Source organism: Pleurodeles waltl, chromosome 3_1, assembly GCF_031143425.1.
Source record: "Pleurodeles waltl isolate 20211129_DDA chromosome 3_1, aPleWal1.hap1.20221129, whole genome shotgun sequence".
Taxonomy (NCBI): Eukaryota; Metazoa; Chordata; class Amphibia; order Caudata; family Salamandridae; genus Pleurodeles; species Pleurodeles waltl.
In genome coordinates this window covers 184,593,911-184,612,070 of record NC_090440.1, presented here as the reverse complement: position 1 = coordinate 184,612,070, position 18,160 = coordinate 184,593,911, and the positions used below count along the sequence as shown (strand labels likewise).

Here is an 18,160-nt window from a genome sequence, read left to right as displayed (position 1 = left end):
TAAAGTCTGCTGCCAGGCTTCCGCAGCGGGGGCAAGGATCTGAGAGGGCAGGATATATATCATGCAATGTTTTTGGGGAGAGAGATGTTTGATGGACATAATTATACTGGATCAATTTAAATCTGGCAATGGAGCGGACAGTCCGGACCCCTCATGCATGTGTGTCCATTCTGTTCCCTCACACTGGTTCCCCTAGTATTCCCTTCCATTTAGTCTGGATGGGAAGTGGCGTCTCCGGGAGATTGCTGTGCCTTGCTCTATATATATGCTCAATCAGCCAGCAGCCCCCTGCCATTCCCAACAGTTACTAGAGTGTTAGAGCATGATGGGGCATCCTGGAATTGTGGGCTAAAGCTCACGCTCTGTGGCAGACATTTTAGCATATTGCAGATACAGCCCCACACCCACGACAAAGAATTTCACGGCACTGTCCCATGGGATGAATCAGCCCTCGGGATACAAGTCACCTTAACTATTACAACCTCCATTTTGCCATATGTACACCAAGATGGACTTTGCGATCTTGCAGAACGGCTGTAGGACACACAGTGGCAGGTCTGGGGCAGAAGGTGCACCGGAGAACTCTACTGACCGCTCCCTCCACACCTTGGACTCTTGACATGTAAGATAAGGTGTATCTGGTGGAGCCCAAGAGCCACTCATCAGCAACACAGGTAATCACCATGGGAGCTCCTCAAAGGGTCTTCTCCCATGTGTCTTCAGGGTCTAACTAGGGAGCATTATTTTCACTGTCAATTCCACCCATGAGAATGAGAGGAAGAGGTCTCCAAAACATCACGGCCCTCCACCACCCTTCCAATATTAAGCTTCAGGAATGATTGTTCAGTATGCATCAGGTGGATCCCTAGAAAGAATTTTCAAATGCATTTTCTATTGTAAAGTATTCTAACCTGTTCGAGCCATGTTTGTGCTATATATATATGAGAGAGAGTAGGAAAATGCCTCTCATGGCATGGTTACCCCCTAACTTTTTGCCTTTTGTTGATGTTAGTTATGATTGAAAGTGTGCTAGGACCATGCTAACCAGGCCCCGGCACCAGTGTTCTTTCCCTAAACTGTACCTTTGTCTCCACAAATGGCACAGTTCTGGCACACAGATAAGTCCTTTGTAAGTGGTACCCCTGCTACCAAGGGCCCTGTGGCCAGGGAAGGTCTCTAAGGGCTGCAGCATGTATTATGCCACCCTGGGGACCCCTCACTCAGCACATGAACACTGCCTCACAGCTTGTGTGTGCTGGTGGGGAAAAAATGACTTAGTCAACATGGCTCTCCCCTCAGAATGTCATGCCCACAACCCACTGCCTGTGGCATAGGTAAGTCACCCCTCTAGCAGAAGACAGTGTGCACTATACCACAGGTGAGGGCATAGCTGCATGAGCACTATGACCCTACAGTCTCTAAGTCAAATCTCAGACATTGTAAGCGCAGGGTAGCCATAAAGAGTATATGGTCTGTGAGTTTGTCAAACGCACAGTTCCATAATGGATAAACTGAATTCTGGGAAGTTTGGTATCAAACTTCTCAGCACTATAAATCCACACTGATGCCAGTGTGGGATTTATTGAAAAATGCACACAGAGGGAATCTTAGTCCAAATGCTGATGTTAGGCTGAACAGTTCCTGTCACATCCAGACGGGTTTCTGGCCACATAGAGCGAGTGCCTTTGTCACTCTGTGGCCAGGAATAAAGCCTGCACTGAGTGGAGGTGCTTCTCACCTCCCCCTGCAGGAACTGCAACACCTGGCGGTTAGCCTCAAAGGCTCACCCCCCTTTGTTACAGCGCCACAGGGCATCCCAGCTGGTGGAGATGCCCGCCCCTACGGACAGAGCCCCCCCCCCCCCCCCCTTTTGGCAGCCAGTCTGGAGGAGATAATGAGGAAAAACAAGGAAGAGTCACCCACCAGTCAGGACAGCCCCAAAGGTGTCCTAAGCTGAGGAGACCCCTGCCTTAGGAAATCCTCCATCTTCTTTTGGAGGATTCCCCCAATAGGATTAAGGATGTGCCCCCCTCCCCTCGGGGAGGAGGCACAAAGAGGGTGTAGCCACCTTCAAGGACAGTAGCCATTGGCCACTGCCCCCCAGACCTAAACACACCCATAAATTGAGTATTTAGGGGCAACCCTGAACCCAGGAAATCAGATTCCTGTAACCTGAAGAAAGAAGGACTGCTGACCTGAAAGCCCCGTAGAGACAACGGAGACAACAACTGACTTGGCCCTAACCCTACCAGCCTGTCTCCAGACTCGGAGAACCTGCACAGCGATGCATCCAGCAGGACCAGCGACCTCTGAGGACTCAGAGGACTGACCTGCACCTAAAGGCCCAAGACACTCCAGAGGACTCTGTCCAAATCTGCAACGAAGAAACCAACTTTAAAGAAGACTTTAGCCTCACTCCAGATGCATGAGTCTTCACACTCTGCACCAGACGCCCCCGGCTCGTGTCCAAAGAAACAAATACAGCAGAGAGGACCCCCAGGCGACTACAACGACATGGACACCCTGAGTTGACCTCCCTGCACCCCCAAAGGAACCAGACGCCTGGAAGAAGCACTGCACCTGCAGCCCCCAGGACCGAGAGGAACCAACAACCGGTGCAGGAGTGACCAGCAGGTGGCCCTCATCCTAGCCCAGTCAGTGGCTGGCCTGAGAAGCCCCACTGTGCCGTACCTGCATTGCAAGAGTGACCCCCCCAGATCCCTCCATTGATTTCAATACCAAACCTGACGCCTTGACCCACCCCCATGGTCTACAACCCCCCCCCCACTTAACCCCCATTGGGCTGCTCCCCGAGGACGCAGGTACTTACCTGCTAGAAGACTTGAATCAGAGCACCCCTGTTCTCCATAGGCGCCTAGGTTATTTGGGCCCAACTTTTACCTCTGCACCTGACCGGTCCTGTGTTGCTAGTGCTGGGTGTTTGGGGCTGACTTGAACCCCCAACGGTGGGCTGCCTATGCCCAGAAGACTGAACCTGTAAGTGCTTTACTTACCTGAGAAACTAACTATTACTTACCTCCCTCAGGAACTGTTGATTTTTGCAGTGTCCACTTTTAAAATAGCTTATTGCCATTTTTGCCTATATGGTGTACATTACTGTTTTAATCCAAAGTTCCATACGTACCTGTGTGAAGTACCTTACAATTTATGTATTTACCTAAATTCTGAATCTTGTCGTTCTAAAATAAATAAAATAATAATTTTTCTATATAAAAACCTATTTGCTTAGAGTTAAGTCTTTGAGCGTGTGGTCTCATTTATTGCCTGTGTGTTTACAACAAATGCTTAACACTACCGTCTGATAGGCCTACTGCTCGACCATACTACCACAAAATAGAGCATTAGTATCTAATTTTGCCACTATCAACCTCTAAGGGGAACCCTTTGACTCTGTGCACACTATCTCTCACTTTGAGATAGTATATACAGAGCCAACTTCCTACACACACACACACACATATATATATATGGAAAATGTCACTTACCCAGTGTACATCTGTTTGTGGCATTAGTCGCTGCAGATTCACATGCTGTGCACATCCCACCATCTGGTGTTGGGCTCGGAGTGTTACAAGTTGTTTTTCTTCGAAGAAGTCTTTTCGAGTCACGAGACCGAGGGACTCCTCCCATTTCGACTCCATTGCGCATAGGCGTCGACTCCATCTTAGATTGTTTTCCCCGCAGAGGGTGAGGTAGGAGTTGTGTATGCTAGTAATAGTGCCCATGCAATGGAGTGAATATGCATGTACATAATGAAGTTTAAAGTAATATATTTACAAATTTACAAATGTTCAATATCAACTTCTAAACGGCTACAGGCTCCCGGGGAGGCGGGTGGGCGCATGTAAATCTGCAGCGACTAATGCCACGAACAGATGTACACTGGGTAAGTGACATTTTCCGTTCGATGGCATGTGTAGCTGCAGATACACATGCTGTGCATAGACTAGTAAGCAGTTATCTCCCCAAAAGCGGTGGTTCAGCCTGTAGGAGTTGAAGTTGTTTGAAATAATGTTCGTAGTACCGCTTGACCTACTGTGGCTTGTTGTGAAGTTAACACATCTACACAGTAGTGCTTGGTAAATGTATGAGGCGTAGACCATGTTGCTGCCTTACATATTTCATTCATTGGAATATTTCCTAGAAAGGCCATTGTAGCACCTTTCTTTCTGGTTGAGTGTGCCTTTGGTGTAATCGGCAGCTCTCTTTTAGCTTTAAGATAGCAAGTTTGAATGCACTTAACTATCCATCTAGCAATGGCTTGTTTTGAAATTGGATTTCCTGTATGAGGTTTTTGAAAGGCAATAAATAGTTGTTTTGTTTTTCTAATTAGTTTTGTTCTGTCAATGTAGTACATTAGTGCTCTTTTGATGTCTAATGTATGTAGTGCTCTTTCAGCTACAGAATCTGGCTGTGGGAAGAACACTGGTAATTCTACCGTTTGATTCAAGTGGAACGGTGATATTACTTTTGGCAAAAATTTAGGATTTGTCCGTAGAACTACTTTATTTTTATGTATTTGAATAAATGGTTCTTGTATAGTAAACGCTTGAATTTCACTCACTCTTCTTAGACATGTGATGGCAATTAAAAATGCAACCTTCCACATTAAGTATTGCATTTCACAAGAGTGCATGGGCTCAAAAGGTGGACCCATGAGTCGTGTTAATACAATGTTGAGGTTCCATGAAGGCACTGGTGGTGTTCTTGGTGGTATAATTCTCTTTAGTCCCTCCATAAATGCTTTTATGACTGGTATCCTAAATAATGAAGTTGAGTGCGTAATTTGCAGGTAAGCTGAAATTGCAGTAAGATGTATTTTTATGGAAGAGAAAGCTAGTTTTGACTTCTGCAAATGTAGTAAGTATCCTACTATATCTTTTGCGGATGCGTGTAAGGGTTGAATTTGATTATTATGGCAGTAATAAACAAATCTTTTCCATTTATTTGCATAGCAGTGTCTAGTGGTAGGCCTCCTAGCTTGTCTTATGACCTCCATACATTCTTGTGTGAGGTGCAAGTGTCCGAATTCTAGGATTTCAGGAGCCAAATTGCTAGATTCATCGATGCTGGATTTGGATGCCTGATTTGTTGTTTGTGTTGTGTTAACAGATCTGGTCTGTTTGGTAGTTTGACATGAGGTACTACTGAGAGGTCCAGTAGTGTTGTGTACCAAGGTTGTCTTGCCCATGTTGGTGCTATTAGTAGGAGTTTGAGTTTGTTTTGACTCAACTTGTTTACTAGATATGGAAGGAGTGGGAGAGGGGGGAAAAGCGTACGCAAATATCCCTGACCAGTTCATCCATAGCGCATTGCCCTGAGACTGATGTTGTGGGTACCTGGATGCGAAGTTTTGGCATTTTGAGTTTTCCTTTGTTGCAAATAGATCTATTTGTGGTGTTCCCCACATTTGAAAGTAAGTGTCCAGTATTTGGGAGTGAATTTCCCATTCGTGGATCTGTTGGTGATCTCGAGAGAGATTGTCTGCTGATTCTGAATTCCTGGAATAAATTGTGCTATTAGGCGAATGTGGTTGTGAATCGCCCAATGCCATATTTTCTGTGTCAGGAGACACAACTGTGTTGAGTGTGTCCCGCCCTGTTTGTTTATGTAATACATTGTTGTCATGTTGTCTGTCTTGACAAGAATGTATTTGTGGGTTATTATGGGTTGAAATGCTTTTAGCGCTAGAAATACCGCTAACAGTTCTAAGTGATTTATGTGAAACTGTCTTTGCTGTATGTCCCATTGTCCTTGGATGCTGTGCTGATTGAGGTGTGCTCCCCACCCTGTCATGGAAGCATCTGTCGTTATCACGTATTGTGGCACTGGGTCTTGGAAAGGCCGCCCTTGGTTTAAATTTATACTGTTCCACCATTGAAGCGAGATGTATGTTTGGCGGTCTATCAACACCAGATCTAGAAGCTGACCCTGTGCTTGTGACCATTGTGATGCTAGGCACTGTTGTAAGGGCCGCATGTGCAACCTTGCATTTGGGACAATGGCTATGCATGAAGAAATCATGCCTAGTAGTTTCATTACTACTTTGACTTGTATCCTTTGTTTTGGATACCTGGCTTGTATTACATTGTGAAATGTTTGAACTCTTTGTGGACTTGGAGTGGCAATCCCTTTTACTGTGTTGATTGTTGCTCCCAAGTATTGCTGTGTTTGACACGGCAGAAGGTGTGATTTTGCATAGTTGATTGAGAAACCTAGTTTGTGTAGGATTTCTATGACATATTCTGTGTGGTGTGAACACCGTTTTTGCGTGTTGGTTTTGATTAACCAATCGTCTAGGTACGGGAACACATGTATTTGCTGCCTTCTGATATGTGCAGCTACTACTGCCAGGCATTTTGTAAAAACTCTTGGCGCAGTTGTAATTCCGAATGGCAACACTTTGAATTGGTAATGTATCCCTTGGAATACAAACCTTAGGTACCTTCTGTGTGAAGGATGTATTGGTATATGGAAATATGCATCCTTTAAGTCTAGTGTTGTCATGTAGTCTTGTTGTTTGAGCAGTGGGATTACATCTTGTAAAGTAACCATGTGAAAGTGGTCTGATTTGATGTAGGTATTTAACGTTCTGAGATCTAGTATAGGTATGAGTGTTTTGTCTTTTTTGGGTATCAGAAAGTACAGTGAGTAAACTCCTGTGTTTAATTCTTGCTTTGGTACTAATTCTATTGCTTCTTTTTGTAGCAATGCTTGAACTTCTAGTCCTAGAAGCTCTATATGTTGTTTTGACATACTGTGTGTTTTCTGTGGGACGTTTGGAGGGAATTTGAGAAATTCTATGCAATAACCATGCTGGATAATTGCTAAGACCCAAGTGTCTGTTGTTATTTCCTCCCAATGTGTGTAAAAATTGGTTAGTCTCCCCCCCACAGGTGTTATGTGTTGGGTTTTGTGATCTTGGAGTCACTGTTTGTTTGGAGGAGTTTTGGGACTTTGGAATTTTCCCCTATTCCTTTGAAATTGTCCTCCTCTATATTGTCCCCGAAAACCTCCCCGCTGATACTGGCTCTGGTAAGTGGGCTTTGTTTGTGAGGTTGTGGCTTCTGTGGTCTGCCCTCGAAACCCCCCTCAAAATTGTGTCTTTCGAAATGTGCCTCTGCCCTGCGGGGAGTAGAGTGCGCCCATGGCTTTGGCCGTCTCAGTGTCTTTTTTAAGTTTTTCTATGGCAGTGTCCACCTCCGGCCCAAACAACTGCTGTCCGTTGAATGGCATATTTAGCACAGCTTGCTGTATCTCTGGTTTAAATCCTGATGTACGCAGCCATGCATGTCCGCTTATTGTTGCTGCTGTGTTGACAGTCCTAGCAGCTGTGTCTGCAGCATCCATTGCTGACCGTATCTGATTATTAGAGATACTTTGCCCCGCTTCTACCACTTGCTGCGCTCTTTTTTGGAACTCCTTTGGTAAATGCTCAATAAAATGTTGCATCTCATCCCAATGGGCCCTATCATATCTGGCTAACAAAGCTTGGGAATTTGCAATGCGCCACTGGTTTGCTTCCTGTGCCGCCACCCTTTTGCCTGCTGCATCGAACTTTCTACTTTCTTTATCTGGAGGCGGTACATCTCCAGAAGAATGTGAGTTGGCTCTTTTGCGCGCTGCTCCGACTACAACAGAATCTGGTGTTAGCTGTTGTGTGATGTACACTGGGTCTGTTGGTGGCGCTTTATATTTTTTATCTACTCTTGGAGTAATGGCTCTCCCCTTGACAGGCTCTTCAAACACTTGTTTGGAGTGTTTGAGCATTCCGGGTAACATCGGAAGACTTTGATATTGACTGTGTGTAGACGACAGTGTATTAAAAAGAAAGTCGTCTTCAATGGGTTCTGAATGAAGGCTGACATTGTGAAATGCTGCAGCTCTTGATACCACTTGAGCGTAGCCTGACCTATCCTCTGGTGGCGATGGCCTTGCTGGATAGCATTCAGGGCTATTATCTGACACTGGTGCGTCATAAAGGTCCCCTGCGTCAGGGTCATCTTGACTCATTCCAGTATGAGTTGGTGATTGCATCATTGGTGGAGTGGCTACAGGTGATGGTAGTGGAGAGTGATGTGGGGATGGTGGTGGTGTCACTTGTTTAGCCACCTTCGCGGGTGGCTGTTTGTCCTTGTCTTGGAAGGCAAGTTTACGTTTCATCTTGATCGGAGGAAGAGTGCTGATCTTCCCCGTATCTTTTTGTATAAAGAGCCTTCTTTGTGTGTGATCTGGCTCTATTATCTCTAATTCTTGTTGAAATCGGTGTGTCTTCATTTGTGAGGACAGTCCTTGTTCCTCTGAATAGGAACTACTTTTCGGTTCCGAGGCCGGATGTTTCGACAGTCTTTTTCGGCTCGGACGAAACCTTTTTTATTTTCGGCGTCGTGCCTTCTCGATGCCGAGCCATTTCGGTGCCGCTGTCTCGATGCCGAATCTTCTCGGACCCGCTATCTCGGACCCGAGAGTGCTGTGTGCCGGTATCTCGACCGGAGTCGGATGACTTCGACACCAGCTCGCCCTTTTTCGGTGCCGATGGACGGTCACCTATTTTCCGGGTTAAGCCATGGCCTGTTGGCGGTGGCGTCCCCTGGGCTTTAGCGGTCTTCTAGTGAGTTTTGTGCTTCGACGTCTTACTCACGGTTTTTGGCGTTTCCTCGGGATCGACCTCCTCCGAGTCCGATTCCTGGGTGGAGAATGTTTCTTCCTCCTCTTCGAAACGCCCTTGTCCTGTCGGCGCCGACGCCATCTGTAGTCTTCTGGCTCTTCGGTCCCTGAGTGTCTTCCTGGGCCGAAACGCTCGACAGGCCTCACAAGTATCCTCCTTGTGTTCTGGTGACAAACACAAGTTACAGACCAGGTGTTGATCTGTATATGGATACTTGTTATGGCATTTTGGACAGAAGCGGAATGGGGTCCGTTCCATCAGCCTTGTAGAGACACGTGGCCGGGCCGACCATGCCCCGACGGGGATCGACAAAAAACCCCGAAGGGCCACCGGAGCTCTTCTTAATTCGGTGTTGATCTGTAGTAACTAACCCGATACCGAACGCAAACAATACCGACGATTTTTCCGAGATTCTAACTAACTTTCCGACCCGAAACCCGGAGCGAAAAGGAACACGTCCGAACCCGATGGCGGAAAAAAAACAATCTAAGATGGAGTCGACGCCCATGCGCAATGGAGTCGAAATGGGAGGAGTCCCTCGGTCTCGTGACTCGAAAAGACTTCTTCGAAGAAAAACAACTTGTAACACTCCGAGCCCAACACCAGATGGCGGGATGTGCACAGCATGTGTATCTGCAGCTACACATGCCATCGAATATATATATATATATATATATATATATATATATATATATATATATATATATATATACACATATACATATACATATACACACATACATATACACACACACACACAAATAAATACATTTTGACCTAACTGAACTGCTCCTCCAACTGAAGAGTTACTCTTATCAAAATCACTTGAAAGGCTTGAATTCAAGTGATTCATTCATTGCCTCTCAACCAACAACTTATACAACCCACTTCACTTTGGTTTCGGGTAAACCCCACTCCCCGACCCTGCATTTCCGTTTTCAACTCAACACAGAATTAAACCTGCAAATCGGAGGTCAAACTCTAGCAAGAATACTTTGACCATAGTGACTGCATGCACTCCAGTTATGATACTTTAATACCTCCATACCCATCACTCAATGTGTCAGTGTCGCCAATGTCAACAGGCACGGACTGTTGAATTTTACTATTAGGTATGTGTAGAAGAGGGATTACCACAATGAGTAAAAGTGTGTCTCCTTCAAGATCTGGTTGATGTGGGATTAAGGTCTCTGGCTTAATGCAGAAGGCTCCGGAACACAGGGTAAAGCTGGTCTCAAGGTCACATGCATGTTGGTGCTGTTAATGGTGCTTGTATTGCTATCACCAGTTTATGGTATCTCCTCTGCTTACTGCCTCCCTTGGCCCAGCCTGGTTTTACTGCACCTCTTCTATACACCCTTGCCCACACATCACCCCACAGTACTGGCAGTATTAAGGCAGCAGCTTGTCCTGCAAACGTCCATGGCTAGGCTCAATATCAAACAGAATTCTAGGTTCTGATTTCTAAGATCACAGGCGTTTTTCTTCCAGTGAGAATCAAAATACAAAGGTCCCTTGGAAATAATGTTTGCATGCTAAATTTAAACATATATGAAGCCCAAAACATATCTACTGAATACACCGTAATTACACATTTAATCATATATAAGCATAGATTGATAGCTGCTTTACTAGGCAATAGATTGATAACGCTTGGTGACATAAGTGACAAAAAGTGCACTGTGATTTTAAAAAACAAGGTTTACTTTAAAACAATGAACTTTCACGAAGCACAGACACTCATTTGAGGTCAGGATTAACAATTGCGTACTTTGCTCTTAGTCAACTCATGTACGTCAACGTTTCGACTCCCTGTGATATGATTTAGAAGCAAGTTCCTAATCTGGAAGTTAAGGCAGCAAGCAACCTCTCACAAAATCACTATAAACAAGAGACTAAATCCTTCTGAACAAGACTTCAACTTATACTACTGGACTGGTGGTATCTGTGACTTTGCACCAACACTGCATTTAATGCTATTATTGTATTACAAGATGAAGTCTGATTCAGATGGATTTGGTTCCAGATCATGGCTGTATCTCATTTGAGGATAATAAATCCCAACACGCAAAACAACAGCTTGGTTCTTGGAATGTCTATGTCACTCGGGATGCACAGTATTAGAGATGGGGTGTGCAGGGTATTTTAATCTCCATGACTGCTGGAGTGGTGTATATGACTGCAACCCAATACAAACACTGGCAAAGCGAACAGTTTTTCTTTTTGTATAGCAGGTTTGCGTGACAAAAAGAAAACAAGCATCTGTAACGCAATAGGTCTTGCATTTGCTTGGGTTAGAGCTACTGGTGTTGTAAATTGATAAATGGACTTTTCTAGCCACATTAATTGGTCAACCTTTCCTCATAATTTTTTAATTTTCTGCCACAATTCCAGTGGCCCTGCATATAACTAAAGCACTTCTATTTAACTTCTACCTCAATCTACAGCCAAAAACGAAAAAGTTGCCATTTAGCATCCTAATTTAAATCTGCCATGCTAATTCCTATAGAATAAGACTTTCACCACCCCACCATCAAGTAATTGAGTAAACAAGCGATCCTCCCTTGCTGTCTGCACCAGATCGCAGAAGGCACATTCCAAGGAAGGAGGGGGGAGGAGGGGGGGGGGGGGAGGGGGCAGGCAGCTGAGAGAGGGCACAGACAGCCCACAAAGTCCAAATGTGACCAAGATAACAGCCAGATTTATAGCCTTGTGTACAGCTAAGCTAAACTCAGAACTAGACTGCTCTGCAAATGAAAAGGGCAGCTTCACTGGGCAAGAACAGGAAACAAAGTAAAAAAAATACATTTTAAAAAAAATGTTCCCTATAGACCAGATAAACAGGACAAAGTGTAGTTTTAAAGTAGTTCGTCCCTGCTCCCACACAGAAGGTGGGACAAAGAGGTATGAGGTCTTGGCCTACCAGTCCCGGCACTAAATTGCCTTCTTTTGAGTGAGAAGTAAGCTTATAATCAGGCAAAATGCCTTTGCTCATCTTGCAAGAGATCCGAAATGGCCGACCTAGGCTGTGGTGAGCAGTCACAAGTAGTATATGACAGTTGAACAAACCAATGGGTTAAGAGAGCGGACACAAAAACCCTTGGTGTCTACATATGTATGTATGTTTAATTTGGGAATTGTTTTGACTGCATGAAGCAGTGCAAAACAACTAAAGCTGCCTCTAGGATAAACCTAAAAATGAGGATGTATGACAGTGGGTGGTTGGGAAGTTGTCACTTTGTAGTGTGTGGTGTAGTCAGAGTTGGTGTTTGGAAAAAAAATATATATATCTAAGTGCATAGTCCAGTTCTAGATCCATGCCAACACTAGCTCATTGTGGGATGCGCAAGAGGCACAAAGATTCTGATCCACTGACTGAGGTGACAACAGATCTTAACAAGATTAAAAAGGAGTTTGCAAAGAAGTTCTCAGTGTCTTGGCTTTCATTATTAGCTGCGGTCACTTGGTCCACAGTACTGGTGTGAACCAAAGGCAATGATGCATTTCTATTCTACACTTGTAGTCCTCACGGTATGCAGCTACAAATATTTTCATTTCCAATGCCTTGTATTAATTAGCTTCAGATATGTGGTACATCGATTGTACAGTGTGCTTTAAGGCCATTCATCTTAGTTACTGCCACGAATCAGGTCTGAATAGAGCTGCACACAGCATTTTACTTCTAGTATGAATTGCACCCAGGCTTGTAATGAGCATCTTCAACAGCTTCCAATATTAGGCCATGGTATACATCGAAAACATGCTTCAAATGAGCAATAATCACCACCATAATTTTCAAGCCCATGTTGTTACAAATGTGATACTGTAACTGTGAAAACATATCAGATGACAGTGTGTATGCACATTTCTATGTCAGGACCGGACAGATCTCTTTTCTTTTCTTTTATTTTAGCTCAGCAGCCCAACATACTAATAAGCAACAAACCAAAGGCTACATTACCCAGGAGTCTTTAAAACCCAATGACCCAGGCCTTGTTCCACCTCCTATAACTATCAAGGAAAGGCGCTTTCTCTTTCTTGGCAGCTCACAGCAGCCACAAAAATGCCTTTCATTGTGATTGTCTATTGTTATAAGGAATCAATCACCTTTATGTTTTGTTATAATCGCTATGATTTTGGCATGTGTATAGTTGGAAGCGTTGTTATGAGGGGCAGCTTAGAATATGGCTTAAACCAAAATCCCGCACCCGACTTGTCTGGACACTACCTGGACATCTGCCTATCGGGCTGTGCTAGAGCTCCTGGCGTCCGGATACCACCTAGGCACAGTAACTGCTGGGCGCCATTAGTGGGAGCATAAGCTCTTGGGGTGGCTGCATGCCTCACTGGTCTTCTCTTCCAGCCGCAACATCGGTTTAGAGGTGCGAACGTTTTGACTGTAAAACGTGCGGTGTCGCTGTTTTACTCTCCGCTTCCTGCAATTATTGGTTCAAATTCCAGTTGCTGGTTTCTGTTTCTATTACCCCTTAGTGAAGTGGATGTCCTGGATGCTGCTTTCCAGCGACAAGTTCCTTCTGCATTACAGCCTATTAATAAGCGACTACTGCTGCTGGAGTCTAAAGCCGGTGTTCTTACTTTTGGTAAGGAGGATGCAGGATAGGGGAACGCCCCTGCCCAGGGGCCCAAATGTACTCCTGGATTCACCCAGTGGCAAACAGGTAGTCCCTATCGGGCAACAAAACCATCCACCACTTGACGTTTTTGAGAGGTTGAGCCTAGTCTTCTTGAAGAAACAGGCCCAAGATAGTAGGAGGGGGTGGGAGTGTGGCAAATTTATGAGATTTACCCCCTCCCCCAATGCCTATGTTTTCCACCCTTCAGGAGATGATGCCCGGGAAGACTCGCACAAAGTTGAATCTGGGGCCAAACTAGGCCCCAGCAGATAGTGAATACAGGAAGGCGTCCCCAAATGTCACAAGACTGACTCTACTGATAGTGCCTACCCTACAGAGTTGGATGATGCCTCAGACATGCTTAACCTTGATGAAATGTTCTACCCCAGTTCCTCGGACTGTGCCCCAGTGGTAAAGGTGGCTCAATATGTGAGCCGCTGCATTAGAAAACCTTTGGATCAAGAGGTTCGGGGAAGGCTGAGAGCACAATGTCCTGGATCATCTTAGACCGGGAAGGTAGCGAGTACCCCCAAAGGTGACCCTAAAATAGCCATGTTTATAACAAACTTTATCAAGGACCCAAACAAAGGCTTTGATCGCTCTTGAAGTCCTGCCAGGACAAAGTAGGAGATGCCTTGGTGCCGCTCACCTAAATTGTAGATATGGCTAAAGAAGCCTGGGAAACCGGCAATCTCATTGATCCAGACATCTCCTCAGGTTTGGCGCAACGTGCCCTGTGCTTCCTTGGTAATGCAAACTGTGCCCTCTCCATGGACAGCAAGAGGTCAGTTCTAATAAAAATAGATCCTAAACTAGGAGAGTTGGCCACCTCAGAGGCAGGCCAAGTGGCAGAAGACGGCCTCTTCATCAAAAAGCTCTCCGAGTTTGTTACATTATGTGGATTTGTAGGGAGTGGATAATCACCCATGAGGGTATCTAGGTGTTGAGTAGGGCAGGCCTGAGGGGAGATGCGGAGATCATGCCTGTTTTGTCTGGAAGAGCCATGTCTTGAGGTTCCTTCAGAAGTCCATGAAGAAGGGGGAGGTTCTCAGGTGTTGCGGGAGGTCGCTGCAGGTATGCAAAGTATGAGAAGGAGCGTCCTCCGCTTCTGGTCTTCTTGATGCAAGAGAGGTGTGCACTTGACTGGGATGCACACTGAAGGTAGTGGGTTGGTAGAAGCTGAGGCAGTGGTTGAAGTATGCTGGACCGGTGTTGTGGAGAGCTTGCATCTTTCCTGGACGGCAAGACAGTGGAGAGATGTGGTGATTTCACAGGATGTTCAGGAGGAATTTGGCAGCGGCATTTTGGGTGGTTGGGCATCAGTCTAGAACATGGACTGGGATTCCAAATAGAGGGCGTTTCTGTAATCAAGTCTACTTGTGATAAGAGCCTCTGTAACTGCTCACCTGGTGTTAAGTTAGATCCACTTGAAAATCCTGCGCAGTATTCGCAGCATGTGAAAGCATGGATGAGTCAACAGCATTGATCTGTCTGTTCATGGAGAGATTGATGTCCAAGATGATCCAGAGGTTCATGGCATATTCCACGGTAGTGGATGGGGGGGGGGGGGCGCAAGTTCAGGCGGGCCACCAAGAGCTGTCCCAGGGGGGAGTGATTGTTGCTGAAGAGAAGGACTTCGGCTTTGTCTGTGTTGAGCAGGAGGCAGTTGTTTTTCATCTAAGCAACGACGTTGCTCATGCAGTTGGTCAAGTTTGCTTTGTCAGTGCTGGTTGAGTCCGTCAGGGAGAGAATGAGCTGTGTGTTGTCTAAGCAGGGTACTATGTTGATGCTGTGGGCTCTGACGATGTCCGTGAGGGGCATCATGTAGGCATTGAGTAGTATTAGAGAGACGTTCTCTGAGAGACTACTCAGATAAGTTTCTTGGGTTCTGAGGGGGGGGGGGTGACAAACTCATTGAGTTCTGTCTCTGACAGAAGGAGGATATCCACTTGAGGGCATGCCCCAGATACCCAAGTGCTAAAGCTTTCTGATGAGTGAGTTGTGGGAGACCAGATTGAAAGCTACGGAGAGGTCGAGGATAATGAGTGCGGGTGTTTCTCCTCAGTCGAGGATGCATCCGATGCCATCGGTGGTAGCAATAAGGAATGTTTCTAAGCTGTGGTTGGTGCACAATCCAGATTGAGAGCTGTCTAGGTGTTGATAGAGTTTTAGGTGGTCTGCGAGTTGGTTATCAGTGGCTTTAGCCATGACCTTAGCTGGAAAAGGCAGGAGAAATACAGGTCTTTAGCTACTGAGGGTGTGGGGTCTGCTGTTGGTTTATTTAATAGGGTGGTGACTTTTGCATTTTTCCAGTAAGACAGAAATGTGCCGCTGGTTATGGAGGTGTAGGATGATAGAAGTAAGTGTGGGGAAGACAATGGTTCTCCCAAGGTTGTGTGTGAATTAGGAGAATGGGTCAGGAGGGGGGTCCTGAGTGGATGGTATTCATCATGGCAGTGGAGTTTTCATTTGAGAGGGGCTACCAGTTGCTTTGCGATTAGGAATGTGCTCTGCTGGGCATTAGTATCAGTATGCTGTGGATCTTGGCAATCTTCTGTTCCAAGAATTTTGAAGTCGCTGAAGAGTGCTTGGGTTGGGATGATGATGATGGTGTTGGCAGCTGCTGGGTTGGGTTGTCCTTGACAATGGTGACTTGGCACTGTTCAGGCTAGCTTCGAGTTTGAGAGGGTCTTTTACTTTGTGTCTCGTAGTTAGTGGAAGAGTTTAGGGCGACTTTGTATGTGGATCTTGTGGTGGTGGTTTTGCTGAGTCTCCATATTCTCTCAAGTTGTTTGCAGTGACGCTTGACACTTATGTGACAACTCATTCGATTTAATAAGGAATCCCCAATGTTATACCATGGGAGAGGCATTCCTCTTGGTTTATCTAACCCAAGCAAATGCGAGACCTATTGCATTACAGATGCTTGTTTTCTTTTTGTCACGTAAAGCTGCTATACCAAAAAAAAAGAAAACTGTTAGCTTTGCCAGTGTTTGTATTGGGTTGCAGTCATATACACCACTCCAGTAGTCATGGAGATTAAAATACCCTATACACCCCAACTCTAATACTGTGCATCCTGAGTGACCTAGACATTCCAAGTGCCAAGCTGTTGTTTTGCGTGTTGGGATTTATTATCCTCAAATGATATACAGCCATGATCTGGAACCAAATCAATCTGAATCAGATTTCATCTTGTAATATAATAATGGCATTAAATGCAGTGTTGGTGCAAAGTCACAGATACCACCAGTCCTGTGGTAGAAACTGCCTTCAGGCTGCAATGGCAGGCCAGGGACAAGTTGTAAGGTGCACTTAAGTGGGTGGCACAATAAGCGCTGAAGGCCCACTGATAGCATTTAATTTACAGGCCCTGGGTATATGGTATACCAATCTACAAGTACATGTAAATTACATAAGAATACATGAAAATTAAATATACCAATCAAGTATCTGCCAATAAAACCATGTTTCGGGGCGTGAGCATATGCACTTTGTGCATTTTACCACTGCTAACCAGTGCAGGAGTCCTAAGGACAACAGAGAAAAAAATCCAGACAAAATGGAGGAAACCAGGCAAAAAAGACCATCCTAAGGCAGACAGGTCTAACAGTGGGTGTCTTGAAATGTGTGATTTAGTAGTCAGACTATATGGGTGGGGAGGACTCTGTTGTTGGAGGAGAAAATAGGATCAAGGGTGTGGCCTACTGTGTGGGTTGGTCCTTGGACAAGATAGGCGAGTCCAAGGATGTCAAGGAAGGCTGTGGGATTGGGGTCTGTAGTGTCTTCCAGGACGAAATTGAGGTCCCAGAAGAGGACGTAGTTAGTTGATCTGATGGAGAGAGAAGCACTGAAGTGTGAGATGTGTGGATGCCGAGTGGAAGGTATGAGAGAGTCCCCTTTAGGGTGGCATTGTATTCCATTCGTATTTTGAAGTGGAGGTTTTCCAGGAGAATAGTGGGCTTCTGTTGGCAGGAAGAACAGTAAGCGGGGAAACCCGCATGGGAAAACTCAGGCAGTGGCAGTGTCAATTGGTCAAACTGTGGCAACTGGATCATGCAGGAACTAGAGGCCACAGGCAAGTGGCAGGCTAGGTGCCTACTCAGGTTTGTTAATGTTTTCCCACCTTGACAAGGTAGAATATTCGATGGGCAAAGTTTTTGGCCAGGTGATACTTGGAGGGGCCGGAGAGGCAACTGGCACTCACCCAACCATTTCTACAATACAGTTCCCCACAAACTGCAAACCAGGAGATAAATGCAGTGACCAGACCGGATGAGATTTGGGGGTTTCTTCCCCTCTCGAGGTACTGGACGAGGGAGAGGCGGCAAAGGTGCATTCAGAGAAGCTTCCAAATCAGTGCTTCAACGTTACAGGACAATATAATGGACGATATAATATAAAGGATAATGACACATAAAATACAGGTATTCAATTTGCAACTATGAAGCATGGAACAATAGCACCAAGTATGATTTAAGGAAAGATGTCACAAGCTGCAAAACAGATGACTGCAGGTGCCTTTTGTGAATTATTTGAGAAGACACACACGTCCCAAGTAAGCCAACTGTGAACACTGGGTAGACCCATAAGTAAAAGGATCAATTCAAATTTGAATACAGACCACCTATGGGTAACTGAAAAGTCCCTACACACCAGAGGCAGCTAGATGATCTGGCTTCAACCCACACCACAATTACTTGTGGTGAATTTGATTTATAGTGCTTAAGTAAACTGATAATGCCTACATCAAGAATGAGTTATGAAATGGAGTCTATAGATGTAATAACCTATTAAACTACACTGATTAAAAAGAAAAATTATACAGGAAGCTTTA

The 18,160-nt window shown here is 45.3% G+C and overlaps 1 protein-coding gene across 3 annotated transcripts in view; it reads right to left on the bottom strand.

Annotated features, from left to right (window-relative positions):
* Positions 1 to 18,160, bottom strand: part of CSK (C-terminal Src kinase) — a 507,465-nt gene that overhangs the window by 481,777 nt on the left and 7,528 nt on the right. The gene's annotated exons all lie outside the window — the stretch shown is intronic.